Raw genomic sequence first — 17,269 nt, 5'->3', positions numbered from 1 at the left:
ATTTTATATCTCCTTAATTCTCCGAAAGTGAAATTATCTACACACAATTTAAAAAATACATTAATGTCCTAACCAAGATATGAAGGAGAAGTAAAACAAATCTGTAGTAAAACGGTATGTACTTCAGTACGTACACGTTCATGAATAAAGTTTAAAACATGATGTAGTGAGACATTTGCCTCTAAGAATCACCATGAATGCAAGAACCTTCAAACATAGACGTGCAGTCTGTTCAAGTATCATGAAAGGCCAAACCAGCCAAGTTACAAACAAAACAAAGTACAATCTTTTCTTGATTTTTACATGGCAGTTGCATTCCTGGCTAATGGTGTATGCTTTAAAATCGTGAGGAAATAATAAAACTTTGCGTTGAAACATAAATCAAAATTAGGTTTTGGCTCAGATAGTTAAGATACGGCTGACCTCCGTCCATTCACTGCCAGTGATGCCCTCCCCACACCTGTTCAGAAACAGCGGGCAGGTCAAAGGTATGTGTGAACGTCCTGTGGGAGAGCTAAAAAGGAAATAGCTGTTTTCTTAAAAAACCAAAGGGTTTTTTTCTTTTTGGTCACCCCACAGCATATGGAGTTCCTGGGGGCAGGGATCATATGTTAATTTTGTCTATAAAATAATCAACATATTCTCTAGTTTTAATAATCTGTGCTAATTCTAAGGTACTAAATCAAAGGAGCAACCTGTTAGGCAGATCAACTTCTAGAAAAAATGTTTAACGTTTTTCATTCACAAAATTCTGATATGGTTAAACATTGAGCAGAGTGCCTACACCACACAGTGAGACTCGTTACGTGTCAAATCAACACCAGCCACGACACGGCAACAGGCTGAAATAGACACAACAGCGACCCAGTGTCACCCGTGGTACTTACTGTCTCAAAAACGGCAGACGGCTTTTCTTCAATTATTTGTTTTTCTAATTATTTTTTATCAAAGTAATAATATACAATAGTTAACTAACTACCACTCCAAAATTTCTAGAAAATAAAGTCTCCCCACTCTATTCTGTTTCATTCCTTCAGCAATTTTTTAAAAATTATTATCTCATAGTGATAGAAGCTGAATTCACCCTCACAGGAGTCTTCTTCCCTTACTCCCATCTTCTGTTCATATGCAATGACTCTGCTTTCCATTAAAATAACAAGTAATACATGTCCATTGCTTAAAATTCGAAAGTGAAAAATGAAGTTTCCCTCCCTTCCTTGGATTGAGATAATCAATTCCTCCCTTCCCTAAGGCAGCCATCGTTGCCAGTTTCTTGTACAATCTTCCAGGTACTTTATAGATTTAAAACCCATGCATGTGCCCCCACCCCAAGTTAGCGTCCCACACGCACTATCCCACACTTTGCTTGTGTCACATAATCAGCCCTCTGAGACCACCCTGTGTTCATATGTTTAGAACTGCCTCACTCGATGGAACACTGCCCAGTATTATGTGTGCCCACTGAATGGGCATACAATAATTAGTCAGGCTCTTCTGATGAACATTAATCTGCTTCAGATCTTTTCATATTTTCAACAATGTACTAAATGTACACTTGATCCTTAAAGGACAGTTGTTTACATGTCCACCTTTGAGGCAATTTCAATTTATGTTTCCACTAGCAACCATGGGTATTCTAATTTCTCAACATCCTTTTGAACCCAGCATATCACCGAACATTTAAAATTTTTTTCCTCATCTAAAAAGGGAAAATATTTTACTATAGTTTTATTTGCAGTTTTCTTTTCTTTTGGCCATGCCTATAGCATGCAGAATTTCCCGGGAAGGATTAAACCTGCACCACAGCAGTGACAATGCTCGATCCTCAAATTTATGAGCCACAAGGGAACTCCAGGTAGTTTTCTTAAAACAGTATGTTTATCTTTTACCATTTTCCTAGTGAGTTTTTTCCCTTCCTTGTATGTAGGGATACATGTTAATGATACTAGTTCACTCTCCAGATGTATCTCATATAACTTTTTGCACTTAAAGATTCTGTCTGGCAATAAAACTGCCACTTATTAAAAACACTTTTTTAAAGAATGAGAGTTGCAACATTTATTTAAGGTTCTCTCGTTTTTTTTTTTTTTCCTTCCCGTTTTTGCCACAAAGGCAGTATGTGGGAATTCCTGGGCCAGGGAATGAACTTATGCTGCACTGTAGCAACCAGAGACAGAGTGGTGAGAACAAGGAGCCCCAAGCCGCTAGGCCAGAGGACTCCCTAAAAATATTTTTATTATATTAAATGAGATATAATATTACCAACCTTTCTCACCAATATGAGAAGTTAATGTCACCATTTGATTTTAGCACAAATAAAATATGTGGAGTTCCCTCTGTGGCTTGGTGGGTTAAGGACCTGACATTGTCTCTGTGAAGATGCAAGTTCCATCACTGGCCTCGATCAGTGGGTTAAGGATCCAGCACTGCTGTGAGCTGTGGTATAGGCTGCAGGTACTGTTTGGATCTGGTGTTGCAGTGGCTGTGGTGTGGGCTGGCAGCTGTAGCTCTGACTCAGTCCCTGGCCTGGAACTTCCATATGCTGTAGGTGTGGCCATAAAAAGAAGGAAAAAAAAAAAAAAGTAAAAAGAAAAGAAATACATGAAGAGAAGACTTTTAGTTGAAATACAAGCCTGAATGTTTACGTACTGCCTACCCGACCATATGAAATGGTAACGCATATTAAATGTTACCTGGCGAGTGGTACATCAGGTTAAAATACACAGACACACCCGATTCACCCTTAGTATGGAGCATTTAGAAATCTGTGACTCTTCACCTTAAAATAGATGGGTAGAAACATGGTATTCTGGTTGTGGCAACAGTGAAACTGAGTAGACTTTCCCTTCTAAAAATAATCAAAATGCTAAACAGAAATAATTAAAATAGAAGAAAAAACACAGCAGAGCTTTAAAGGAAGGGAGATATTCATGCGCCAGATAGGAAGATGCCTCAAAGAACACAAAGTAAAAATGTATCAAACAATGACAGTGGTGTGTAGGGGATAGGGACCCTAGAAAGGCTTTGTCCACCGCCACTGAGAAGTAGCAAAAAGCTATTTCCTGTGCTCTCTGGGGGCAGTGAGGGGGTATGTGTGGGTGGGTCGGGGGTGTAGTCTCCTAGGACAAACTGAAACAGAAACCTATGTTCTGCGCAGGCTCTAGTCCAAATCTTATTTCATACATGATGTGTGAATCCTCAAGCTGAAAATGTGTATAAAAGTGGGCCGAGGCTCAGTATATCCAGCAGAAACAAATCATCAAAACCACAGTGCAGGAGTTCCCGTTGTGGCCCAGCGGAAACGAGGAAACGAATCTGACTAGAAACCCTGAGGTTTCGGGTTCGATCCCTGGCCTGGCTCAGTGGGTTAAGGATCTAGTGTTGCTGTGAGCTGTGGTGTAGGCTGGCAGCTACAGCTCCAAGTCCACCTTTAGCCTGGGAACCTCCATATGCCGCGGGTGCGGCCCTGGAAAAGACAGAAAGACAAAAAAAACAACAAAACAAAAAACAAACTAATCAAAGGACAGATCCACCACAATGAGGGGTCAGCAACAAACAGATGGTTAGTACTCATAAACTTTAAAAATGAAAAAACGTGTCATAAAACATAAAAGAGAATCTTCTAAAGATATACATTTTAATATTTATGGATTAAATGCCCAGGACTGGCTTCAGAATAAGAGGTTGTATTGGGGGACGTAAACAAAACAGAATTCGTAATTGCTAGAGCAGGGTAATGCACATATGGGTGTTACAACAGCATACTCTTTATTTTTGTTTGAAGTTTTGAAAAAATTTCTTGCTAAAATAATAAACAGAAGCCCAGGGAAAGAACGGGATACAATCACTTTTTAAAAAGTAGCTTGGAGGTAGGGAGAGACAGAAGCGCTACTAGAATTAAAAAAAAAAAAAAAAAAATTAGTGACACAGAAGGAATACTTGAAGAAACTACTCAGAAAACAGAAGAACAAGATAAAAAAAATGTGCGGGTAAGCCAAAGAATGCAAACAGAAAGCGATGTCTAAGATACGGCATCTAATATAACATGCAATAGGAATTCCAGAGAGAAGAGAATGAGGAAGAGGTGTTACACAGAGATAACGGCTGAGACTCTCCCAGTTAATAGTATAAATAATCTTCAAAGTGGAAAAGCACACTAAATCCCACGCAAAATAAAATAAAAATAAATTCATACCTAGACCATCATGGTAAAATTGCAGAATGTCAAAGACAAATAAATTCTTAAAAGCAACCAGAGAAATGACACGTTACCTATAAAGGAAGAAACAACAGTATGACTGACAGTTGATTTTTCATCAGAAAACAATCCAGGAAGTATCTTAAAGTGCTGAGAAAGACAACTGTCAGCTAGAATTCCATAACCAATTAAAGACATTTCCAAAGACAGAAGTTCCAACTAAGACCTTTACTGGAAGAACCAACCTTTTTCGAGTGGGAAGGAAGAAGTAAGGGAATAAAAGAGAGGGCACCAAGTAGAGTAATTATGGCCACTAACATACTGAGTAACTGGAAAGTTCCTGGTCTTACTCTACGAAAACACTCTTCCAGAACTCTAACGACAGAGTCATCATAAGATGCCGAATAACAATACCTGTGTGACCCTCATGTTTGCAGAGGACAGTTTTCCAGATTATTTAGGGCAAAAGTTCTTTTATATTAAGTAGGGCAAAAAATTAAGTTGGCTATTAAATGACATTATTTTCCAACCCTCTTTTAGAGGATTATCTAAATTTCTGAAGACAGTGAATGCGTCCCCCCCTCTAATCCAGCAAAAAACGTCTGCCTTTAAGACTACACTTTCTGAAATATGACAACTCTGATAATGCCACCTTCTACTGTTTCTATCCAATCTACTATGTTTCATTAGAATCATCATGGATCTCAAATATCTGAACAGCTCACCATCCATGTTAAGGTCACTGCCAAGATGTGGGTTTATTTTAGATATTTACTGGCACGACTTTCATCAATACTTACATGCAGCTGACTCACAAATCTGCCCTCTACCTAGTTGGGAGTTTACTTTTGCAGCTTATACGTCAGTTTATTCTTCTGTAAAACAGAGCTAAAGGCCAGGCTAAAGGACAATACAGATTGCTTAAGAGCACTGCTCGGCACATGAATCTCAATCGCCATGCACCGCCACACAGATCCTTCTCTTTTTTTTTTGTCTTTTTGCTATTTCTTTGGGCCGCTCCCGCGGCATATGGAGGTTCCCAGGCTAGGGGTCTAATTGGAGCTGTAGCCACTGGCCTACGCCTGAGCCATAGCAACGCGGGATCTGAGCCGCGTCTGCAGCCTACACCACAGCTCTCGGCAACACCAGATCCTTAACTCACTGAGCAAGGGCAGGGACCGAACCCGCAACCTCATGGTTCCTAGTCGGATTCGTTAACCACTGCGCCACGACGGGAACTCCCAGATCCTTCTCTTAAGCACCAGGCCAAGTGCTCCTATTTCTATTTACTGACATCTGGATAGGCCATGGGGGCTTTAAACTTTATTCATCCAAAACATATCAATTTTGTGGGGGGTGGGGCATGCACCCACAACATATGGAAGTTCCCCGGGGCCAGGGACTGAATCCGAGCCGAAGTTGCGACCTGCAACACAGCTGCAGCAATGCTGGATCCTTAACCCAAGGCACCAGGCCAAGAACGGAACCTGTGCCACCAGAGAGACAACACCAGGTCCTTAAACCACTGTGCCACAGCAGGAACTCCTAAAAACATAGGAAATCTGCCTTCCTAACACAATCCGCTGTTGATTCTCCAATCAGAAAGAACAGTGAGGGGCATGAAAACAGAAAAGGGACACAGACACCGAAGGAAGAGGATCCAATACAGTCATAATCAAGACGTTGCTTATATGGAAGGCTGACGACATTCACTGTACTACACCACACATGAGGGACTTGAGCCTTTGCAGATTCTGGTATCCACGGGGTTCCTGGAATCAATCCCCCTTGGATCCTTAAGGCATGACTCTCTAGTTTAGGGGAGTGTGAATTAATCATTCAACCCGCCGATCAGTCCAGGTCCTACCCTGAGATGATGGCCATTAAATCCTCCCATTTCCCTTGTTACAATGCCACAGTTGCTAAGCAACTTCCTGACTGTGACTCGATTCCTATGTGAGTCTATCTGCCTCTCGAATGAGAACTTACTGGTCCTGCCAACCTAAGTATTTCAATCTTCATGCTAGTTATTTCTCACTGTAAATGGGTAATATTCTTGGTTATATATATATATCAATCACATGAATTTGATTATTGGGGTCTATCCCTGAACATGGCTCCACCCTGTAACTTGCATAAACTTAGGTAATGCAATCCCTCCCGCCACTCCATCCACAACCCCAGCCTCTCTGTAGTGTTACATGGCTGAGTATTCTGATTCATTTGGAAATACGAATACCTACTAGACCTCAATATGCCAACAGGAATAAATGTATTTCCAAACCTGTTTTTTCCACTAATTATCCCACCATCCTCCTACCTCCTAGCCACCCAGGATTATCAGCACAACCTTTGATTTTTTTCACTCTCCATTTCCCATCCTACCCCCAGTTAAGCACTATTGACTGTACCTCTGTACCAGTATTTTATCTATCCTCTCCGTCTCATTCCTATTTTTATAACCCAGAATTAACCATATCATTTCACTTCAACTAATCCAATAACCTAACTGATCTACGAGGTTTTAGACCTCTTTCCATAATCCATCTTATATGCTGCTACAAGATTAACCATAAATTCCATTGTAGACCTGTTAATCCCCTGCTCCAAAAATCCCAATGGCCTGTTAAAGAATGAACTTAAAGCCTAGCACTCACAGGTCCTTCAGGATTAGACTCTGAACCTAGAGTTTCCCACTAATATAAGTGATAGAGAGGTACTGACCCCTTAGCCATCACCACGCAGGGGGAAGCTGAGGATTACTATGCGGTGTTACTGGACATTCATGTCTCCAATTTCTATATACTAAAATCTAAACAGATCTGGAACATACACTCATGAATGTGAACTGTGCCTTCCTCGGCTAAAGGGTGTAGACTAAAAACCACCTTGTAAGGGGGGGTGGGGAGTGGGAGGGACTAGCAGTCTGGGGTTAGCAGAGGCAAACTACTGCATCTGGAATGGATAAGCAATGAGATTCTGCTGTATAGCCCAAGGCACTATATCTCATCACTTGTGATGGAAGATAACATGAAACGAAGAATGTGTATACACACACACACACATATATATACATACATACATACATACATAATACATAAATAAAACTGGGTCACTTTACTGTACAGCAGAAATTGACAGAACATTGTAAATCAACTTTAATAAAAAAATAGAAGAAGGGAGTTCCCGTCGTGGCGCAGTGGTTAACGAATCCGACTAGGAACCATGAGGTTGCGGGTTCGGTCCCTGCCCTTGCTCAGTGGGTTAATGATCCGGCGTTGCCGTGAGCTGTGGTGTAGGTTGCAGATGCGGCTCAGATTCCGCGTTGCTGTGGCTCTGGCTTAGGCCGGTGGCTACAGCTCCGATTCAACCCCTAGCCTGGGAACCTCCATATGCTGTCAAGTGCAGCCCTTAAAAGCAAAAAAAAAAAAAAAAAACCAAAACCAAAAAAATAAAACCCACCTTGTACAGAAAGTGTTCAAACTTTTGAGATATGGGTCTAAAAGTAACAAAAGACCTAAAACCCAACACTGGCCAAAATGTGTCAAAGTAGTAAGTCAAAATGATTACGAATTAATGGGTCAGGATGAGCTGCCATCATGATCCGAGAAAGTAACATGGCTTCCTCAGGCCCAGCATGCGCTACTGCAGTTATAATGTAGGTAAAAACAGGCCGGAGTAGTCCATGCAGTCAAGCAGCCAATTATTTTTACTGGCAAAAGGAAATAAGGAGCTAAAACTCAGAAGATAAACAGGCAAAGGCGAAGGGGAGGAAACAGATAAAAAGAACTCAAGGTTCTCCACAAAAAGAAAAACCTTTAACAGAAAGAGAAAAAGTTTACCTATGTCCCCATCCCCAAGCATTTCCAAACTCTTTTTCCTGGATCCTGTCTAGCCACCACCGTCCCATGACTTAGGCAAAATCATCACCAATGCCGTAGCACTGCTTTCAACATCTGCTGTTGCACAGTAGCGCTTTTTAGGGCCGCTTTTGTGAGCATAATACACCCGTCTCTCCTTCCCTAAACAATCAGCACTTAAAAAACAAAAACAATAAAAATGCTCTCTTGTATAACAACGTTCACCCCTATCTTCAACCCAGCCACGACGCTGTTTACGACTTCACTGGGGAAGACACATAACGAAGTTTCAGCCTCTGACAAATAATGGGGTGTGTATAAAACGGCAACGTGTCAACACTACAGAGAATCATGGTCTTTATCTCCTCCTTTCACCGAAGCAGCCAAGCCCACTCCAGATATCCTTAGAAACAAATATAATGTCCAGCCCTTTGTCACTGGCCTGCTATAGCTCCACTTTTTAGCAGCTGGATCCTGAGTGGCCATAACAGCAAGCTATCCCTCCTGCTCAAGGATTCCCAACTCTCTAGCCAAGATATAAAGGTTTGAAAGGACAGTTCGACACCTACACTGGTAACAGCCATATTGTTTTACAAATTTGCCAATCTGCATAAAAAACAATTACACACACAAAACTACAATTTACCAACATTTACAGATCAGTGCTACCAAAAGAAGCAAGGCAAGTATCAATGTGCCTCCTTCCCCTTGGAGAACTTGCAATTTACTAGTATACAGAAACTACATCAGCCGTTAGCTGCTGCCATTCGCAAAGCAGAACCAGACAAAACAAAATAACAGAACAAGGAGCCAAATCTGGAGTTTCCGTCGTGGTTCAGGGGTTAACAAATTCAATTAGGAACCATGAGGTTTTGGGTTCGATCCCTGGCCTCGCTCAGTGGGTTCAGGATCTGGCGTTGCCATGAGCTGTGGTGTAGGTTGGTCGCAGACGCGGCTTGGATCCTGAGTTGCTGCGGCTCTGGCAAAGGCCGGCAGCTACAGCTCCGATTAGACCCCTAGCCTGGGAATCTCCATGTGCCAAGGGAGTGGCCCTAGACAAAGGCAAAAAGACAAAAAAAAAAAAAAAAAAAAAAAAAAAAAAAGCCAAATCTTAGTTTGGTCATTAAGTAATCCACCTAGACAGACATCCTGATACTTAATGACCAAACTAAGATCTGACTGCCTTGCTAGCTTAGTATGTGGGTCAAGTTTTTGCTATATCCTAGGAAAACTACTAAATATAGATACCAGCAAAGGTACCACTGTACTTGTATCTGAGCTTTGTCTTTTTAAAGTCTATGACATATTGAATTAAGCCATTTCTACATTATGGAAATTACACACTTCTTTGCAGGTGAATTTTTTCCATCTATGGCTAACCAATGTCACATATATTTATCTTTGCAGCTGTACTATATACAACCCTACAGTCTAGCCTTTAGTCTACCTTTAGAGCTGTTACAGCACATTAAGGGGAGAAGAGAGTCAACAAATTTAAAAGGCCATAGTAAGAAAATAATTCTGCATCTGCAACTAAACTTATCTAGGTTACTGATTATATTCAACTAATCTACTAGGTATAGCACAAAAAAATAACCCTGAAAAATAAAGCAGTGCTTCCCAGTATGCAGATGAGAAAGATTCAGTCCTTGTTCATTGCACCCTTAAAGCTTTATCAATGCTGATCTGAACTAGATCCAGCCGCAAAGGAACTCAGGACACTGATAAATTCTAGATAATACAGAACTAGATGAAAATAGTGTATTACTATAATGACCCATCCTTACACAAGGGAGAGATTTTAGAGCAAAGGGAGAAGTACACAACACAGGACAGAGGCACAGGCAGTTCTGTGTGGCTGGAACATGGGAGAAACACTGAAAAAGGAAGCTAAAGGGAAAGGCTAGAAGGTCTCATAAAGGTGGTAATGGTCTCAAAATTCTTTTAAGTCTTAATCATTTTCTCTCTCCCTGATCCAAGTCTTTTTAAGCAGTTGTCAGTAAATAGTAAGAGATAAAAGGAAAACAGCTCCAGCTGCAGAGCATGGACTTACAAAGCCCCGATTCTCCTCCACATCCATGTAAGAAAGAATTCAGAGAAAGATGAGGTGATCTCAGAAGTATAGGGTCTATAAAGGAAGGCTTTACAATGAAAGGCAGTGGGAACAGGAAGAACACTATTCTAGAAGAGCTGAATTTGAGGTCACAGATAACTGGCTGCATAATTAAATCAACTTGCCTCAGTTTCCTTACAGGCAAAACACAGGTCTCTCCTACTCATAACTGCACTTGGGATGAAGAAAGGAAACAAGTCTGAAAGCATCAATGAGCTGTAATCTGTAACTGATTACGGGAACAAGTGCAGTGGGACCTAAATTACATCTTGTAGGACAGGTGTGATTTCAACGTCTACAAGTGGGAGATGGAAGGCTTTCCCAGCAGGAAGAGCAGTGAGTAGAGGGATTGGAAACAGACTATGGAGTGCCCTGGGCAAGCAGTTTGGCTAGAGCGTAAAGACGGAGTAATCACAAGTTTTCCTTAAGAGAACCACTTGTTTTTTTTTTTTGGTCTTTTTGCTATTTCTTGGGCTGCTCCCGCGGCATATGGAGGTTCCCAGGCTAGGGGTTGAATCGGAGCTGTAGCCACCGGCCTACGCCAGAGCCACAGCAACGCGGAATCCGAGCCGCGTCTGCAACCTACACCACAGCTCACGGCAACGCCGGATCGTTAACCCACTGAGCAAGGGCAGGGACCGAACCCGCAACCTCATGGTTCCTAGTCGGATTCGTTAACCACTGCGCCACGATGGGAACTCCCCACTTGTTATTTTTCCCCTAAGTTGAGAATTTCATGTCAAGGATGTATGAACATTTCAACAAACGGTGCTGGGACAACTGGACAGCCACATAAAACAAGTGAAGGTTAGGCGTTCCCTGTTCCCTTCGTGGCTTAGCCGTTAATGAACCAGGGCTAAGATCCATGAGGATTCGGGTTCAATCCCTGGCCTCGCTCCGTGGTTAAGGATCCGGCGTTGTTGTGAGCTCTGGTGTAGGTGGCAGACGAGGCTCAGATCCCGTGTTGCTGTGTCTGTGGCGTAGGCTGGTTGCTACAGCTTTGGTTAGACCCCCTAGCCAGGGAACTTCCACATGCTGCAGGTGTGGCCCTAAGAAGTAAAAAGAAAAAAAAGAAAAAAATGAAGTTTGGACCCCTTCTTCACATTATATACAAAAATTAACTCAAAATGGACCAAAAATCCAAATGTAAGAATTAAGATGATAAAATGCCTAGATGAGAACACAGGTGTAACTAACTCTTCATGCCCTTGGATTAGTAATGGTTTCTTAAATATTACAAGAGCACAAACCTAAGACAAAAAGAACATCGGGCCTCATCAAAACTAACCACTTTTGTGTTTCAAAGGGCACGATCAAGAAAATAAAAAATAACCTACAGTAGTTCACTTGTGGCACAGCAAGTTAAGGATTCAGTGTTGTCACTGCAGTGACTTGGGCCGGATTCCTGGCCTCAGGAACTTCCATGTTGCCAGTAGGGAGGGGAGTGGCGGGGGCAGGCGTAGGGGGAAGGGGAATGGAGGGAAGGGAAGGGAAGACAACCCAGAACAGGAGGAAATATTTGTAAATCAAAGAAAGCTCTGATAAAGGTCCAATATCCAGAATATATACAAAGAACTATTACAACTCAATAAAAGACAGTCTAATTAAAACATGAGCAAAGGATTTCAATCGACACTTCTCCAAAAACATACAAATGGCCAATAAGCACATAAAAACATGTTCAGCATACATTAATCATGTTGGAGATGCAAAAGCAGTGAGACACCACTTCACATCCCCTAGGACTGCTGGTGAGGATGTAGATACTGGAACTCTAATTCACTGCTGGTGGAAATTTAAAATGGTGCAAGTCGTTTAGAAGACTGTGGCAGTTTCTCAAATGGTTAGCAGTAACCTTCTTAATTTTTTATTTACTTTTTTGTCTGTCTTTTTTAGGGCTACACCCAGGGCATATGGAGGGTCCCAGGCTAGGGGATCAAAGCAGAGCTGTAGCCACTGGCCTACAGCACAGCCACGGCAACACCAGATTTGAGCTGGGTCTGTGACCTACACTACAGCTCATGGTAATACCAGATCCTTAACCCACTGAGCAAGGCCAAGGATCGAGCCTGCATCCTCATGGATGCTAGTAAGATTCATTTCCGCTGAGCCATGACAGGAACTCCTATTTATTTTTTCTTTTTACACCCATGGATTATCCTCCGCCAGGGACTAAATCTGAGCCACAGCTGCAACCTATACAGCAGCTGTGTTAACACTGTAACCCACTGTGCCGGGCTGGGGATAGAGCCTGCACCTACATGGTGATCCGAGCCACTGCAGCTGGATTCTTAACTGCTGTGCCACAGTGGGAACTCCTAAATAGTCACCATTTGACCCAGGTATATACGTTAAGTGAAATGAAAACATGTCCATATAAAAACAGGTACACAAAGGCTTATAGCAGCATTTATCGCAGACATTATTTGTGGAAGCAACACAAATGACCAACAGAAGGACAAGATGCAATCTGATACATGCTACAACATGAGTAAGCCCTTAAGCATGATGCTAAGTGAAATAAGCCAGATACAAAGGGACACTTATACGCAGACTTACTAGAATAGTCAAATTCAGAGACGGAGAGTAGGAGGGTGGTTTACAGGAGTTTGGGGAGGGGAAACTGGGAGTTATAATTAATGGGTACAGTGTTTCAGTTTACACGATGATTCTAGAGATGCACGGTAGTGATGGCTGCACAGTATGAACCACACAATCACAAATGGCTAAGGTGGTTTTATGGTCCATTTTACCACAACTTAAGAAACAATTTCATTTTAAAACAAGAAGAAATGAAGTACTGATACATGCTACAACATGCATGAACCTTCAAAACACTACATCAAGTGAAAGAAGTCAGATGCAAAAGGCCACATACTGTATGATTCAATTTAAATGAAATGCCCAGAACAGGGAAATCTATGGACAGAAATTAGGTTACTGTTCGTCTGGGACTGGGATAAGGGATATCCACTTTCCTACTGATGGATTGCTTTCAGTTTTCTCTTCTTAGAATAAAGCTGCTATCATCATTTTTTTTTGGCTATAATCATTCTTGTGCAGGCCTTTTCCTGTGTAAATACCTAAGCGTGGGATTTCGGGGGGGGGGGGGGATTTTTTTTCCTTTTCCTTTTTTGGCTGCCCCCACGGTATACAGAGTTCCTGGGCCAGGCATCAGATCCCAGTGGCAGTTGCAACCTACACTGTGCAATGCTGGAACCCTGACCCACTGTGCTAGGCCAGGGATCAAACCTGTGCCCCAGTGTTCCAGAGACGCCACCAATCCCTTTGTGCAACAGCGGGAACTCCAAGAAGAAAAAAATCTTTTTTTTTGTCTTTTTGCCATTTCTTGGGCCGCTCCCTCGGCACATGGAGGTTCCCGGGCTAGGGGTCGAATCGGAGCTGTAGCCACCGGCCTACACCAGCGCCACAGCAACGCGGGATCCCAGCTGAGTCTGTGACCTACACCACAGCTCATGGCAACGCCGGATCCTTAACCCACTGAGCGAGGCCAGGGATCGAACCCAAAACCTCATGGTTCCTAGTCGGATTTGTTAACCACTGCGCCACAACGGGAACTCCTAAAAAAAATTTTTATTTTTGTCTTTTTAGGGCTGCACCTGCGGCATGTGGAGGTTCCCAGGTCAGTAGTGGAATTGGAGCTGTAGCCTCCGGCCTACGCCAGAGGCACAGCAACACTAGATCCAAGCCACGTCTTCAACTTACACCACAGCTCTTGGCAATGCCGGATTCTTAACCCACTGCGCAAGGCCAGGGATTGAACCTGCAACCTCATGGTTCCCAGTTGGATTCGCTTCCACTGCTCCACAATGGGAACTCTAGTACTTTTCTTTTCTTCACATCTTTTAAACGATGCCTCTCCACCATCCCTCCTTGATACTTAGAAAGTCAATGGTAGAAAGATATTTTCTGTTATTACTATGAAAGAACTAGGGCTAAATACAAAAGTTGGTATTGATAAACATCATGAAAGAATAAACATCCACATAATCCAGCAGACTTCCCAACTGTCGAGCACCTTGAGTTAACTAACCCTGTGCTATGGTGTCATTTTATGACTGAAATTGCATGAGACTTAAAATTACATGCACTGCTGAGCAAGGAGGCAAAATTTCAACACTTTCAGTCACTATATTTTTGTTAACCTCAAACAACGGTCTGTGCTGGAGAGGGGAGGGAAATGGCCATTCTCACCCACCACCGGAGATGGCATAAACCCCCAGACTTCTCAGAACGCTCTTGGGCAGGGAGATGCTTATCTTCTGAACTGGAAATATCACCTCCAAAAACTTAACCTAAGGAACTACAACAGAAAGCATGCAACAAGGATATTCTTCCCCGTGTTATTAATAACAGAGAAGTATTGTTTCCAACCTAAATGTTCAATAGGGCATTAGGATAATTAAGCAACATCCAAATGACACACACGTTAAAAGTCTGGAACCACACATACCAAACTATTAACGGCAATCATGAAAGTGAGGGAATATTTGCTGTTCATCAATTTTAATTGCCTCTTCCTAAATAAACTTCACTATAATTTCAGCTGTATCCTTTTTCTCTGTGCCAGGGCCTTAGAACTAACCCTTGAGGTGGAAGTTTGACAAGGAAAAAAATATGAAGTCTAGACAAAGGGTTCTGACAAGATGCCAACACATTAAGAAGAACCCAAAGGACAGGTGTAATTCAGGACAACATAGCATGTTGATGTAGGACCTAAGCCAGGGTTCTCCACTTGCCATTACTGACACTTTGAGCCGGGTAATTCTCTGCTGTGGGGGATTCTCCTATGCATTATCCTGAGCAGCATTCAGGCTTCTGCCCCCCATAAGTTACCATTTAATAGCACTTCCCCACTCCCACTGCAGTCTTAAAAACCAAAAACTGCCTCCAGAATTGGCCAAATGTCCCCTGGCAAAAGTAAATTCACGGTGGCTGAGAACCACTCATCAAACCTTATACTTATATGCCTGTATGTACAATATTCCATTCCATTTCACTCTACAAAACAACTCTTGGCTTCAAGGAGCTTACACTCTAAAGGCAAAAAAAAAAAAAAAAATCAAAAAGTCAAATTTTACTTCATATAAGGAAGGCTTCAAAATTACAGATTAAGGAAGTTCTGTCCACCAAAGATGTATCTTCCTGCCCTCCTAACTTTCAAATATAATGGCTTATATTTATTAAACCAACTCCTCAAAACACTGCGATCTTCAGTTAGCTACTAGGTTATCTGAGGCCAAATGGGTTTCATTTAATTTCATCTAAAGCCGCACTACCTGGATTCAAACCCCTGCTCTACATTCACCAACTCTGTGATACTGACCAAGTTACTTACCTTTTCTCAACTTTAAAGCAGAAATAATGCTATCAACCTAACTGAAGGGAACGCAGAATATAGCAAGTGCTTGAAACAGTGACAGTATGTAGTAAATGCCCAATAAACCTCAGCTATTAGCTACTATTGTAATGACAAGCCCATAGAGGCAAGCTTCATCATCACCAACTGAAAGGAAACAGAGGCTCAGAGAAAACTGCTTGTAGTCACAAAATCATAAGGTTATGGAGCAATGATTCAAAAAGTCTCTCTTGATTCCAGAGCCCACAATTTTCCCATTATGTCAAGAAGATTGCATTAAGGTTCATTACTATCAAGAACAACCTATTAGAGTTCTTTGGTGGTCCAGCACTTAAAGGATCTGGTGTTGTCGCTGCTGTGGCGTGGGTTCCATCCCTGGCCGGGAATTTCCATGTGCCACAGAAACAGCCCCAAAATAAACAGAATGAATAAACTAAAAAGAGCAGGAGTTCCCACCGTGGCGCGGTGGTTAATGAATCCGACTAGGAATCATGAGGTTGTGGGTTCCGTCCCTGGCCTCGCTCAGTGGGTTAAGGATCCGGCATTGCCGTGAGCTGTGGTGTAGGCTGGTGGCTACAGCTCTGATTCAACCCCTAGCCTGGGAACCTCCATATGCCGCGGGAGCAGCCCTAGAAAAGGCAAAAAGACAAAAAAAAAAAAGTCTTACCTCAAAATAATCACCACTAGACCTTTTCATTCAAAGATTAACTTAGAACACAACTAAATGCAAGCACATTACTGAATTAAGGTTATAGGGCTTTTGCACACCAGAGACAACTTTCAGTTTCTACATACAAAAACCGTTTACACATCATACTACAGCAACCTACTGAAATCGGTCTAAGACGACCATCAACACACAAGAATCACATGGGGTGGTCTGAGACAGAGGTGACCTTCTCGTATGTTACATTCTCCAAGAAAGGTCACAGACTTCGTAAATGCTATTTGTTCCCAAGTCCCAGAAGGCCTGTGTGGACCCCTTTCATTTCTTCCATTTGCCCTTATCCCCACACCAAAGTTCTTAATGACTCTTAAATGCCTTATGCATGTTTTAACCACTGCCCAGATACCATACAATTTGCCAGTCTTTCGCACTTGACTCTGCTGCTTCGAGCACCTCTTGTTTGGATTGCCAAGAACGCCTGCATTACCACCTCCTAAAAACACTGCACTGAAGTCGTCAAGTTTTTCAACATTTTTCAAAACGACCGACGTGTTCTTTTACCTGGACTTTAAAAACTACTCATTTTGGAGTTGGCAGTCAGGGCACAGGGTAGAAGGACTGGGACCACATAACTTTATAGTCCCAAGACACTGGAACTAGGAGAGACTTAGAAACTCTAGCCCAACCCTCTGGTTTTACAATGAGGGGCAGAGATAACTTGGCTCTATCTTCTTTAACTTTCTCTCAGAGTCTTAACAAGTTTGGTCTTGTTAATTTCTTTTGCTCTAGTTTAATTACTTATTTGGATTTTAACTTTTGTTTACTGACTCCCCTATTTAGTACTCTCTCAATACAGTAATTATCAGAAAAAGGGTTAGGAGTTGTCCACCATGTTTGAGTAAATAGTCCAAATAATTCCATCCCCAACCTACTCTATGAAAAGGAAAGAGGCTGAAATCTCTGCTATTTTAGACCAAAATTTTGCCTATCCTCTATGATACTCTTTTATTAGCCTCCTACAAGTCAGTGTCATCGACTTCCTTCACACCAA

The 17,269-nt window shown here is 42.1% G+C and overlaps 1 protein-coding gene and 1 long non-coding RNA gene across 2 annotated transcripts in view; one reads left to right on the top strand and one right to left on the bottom strand.

Annotated features, from left to right (window-relative positions):
• The window catches only part of YWHAQ (tyrosine 3-monooxygenase/tryptophan 5-monooxygenase activation protein theta), a 33,868-nt gene that overhangs the window by 12,430 nt on the left and 4,169 nt on the right, over positions 1-17,269 (bottom strand). The gene's annotated exons all lie outside the window — the stretch shown is intronic.
• On the top strand, positions 9,459-13,428 carry LOC146404973 (uncharacterized). The gene is made up of 2 exons (XR_014842566.1): positions 9,459-10,666; positions 11,213-13,428. It is a non-coding gene; the product is annotated as an uncharacterized LOC146404973 (long non-coding RNA).

Source organism: Sus scrofa, chromosome 3 (assembly GCF_054392235.1).
Source record: "Sus scrofa isolate SSC_HxYL_T2T_F1_AM1 chromosome 3, Sscrofa_HxYL_maternal_Yorkshire_Landrace_v2.0, whole genome shotgun sequence".
In the NCBI taxonomy this organism is placed as follows: Eukaryota; Metazoa; Chordata; class Mammalia; order Artiodactyla; family Suidae; genus Sus; species Sus scrofa.
Note: the sequence above shows the minus strand (reverse complement) of the source record. Positions and strands in the feature narration are given on the sequence as shown.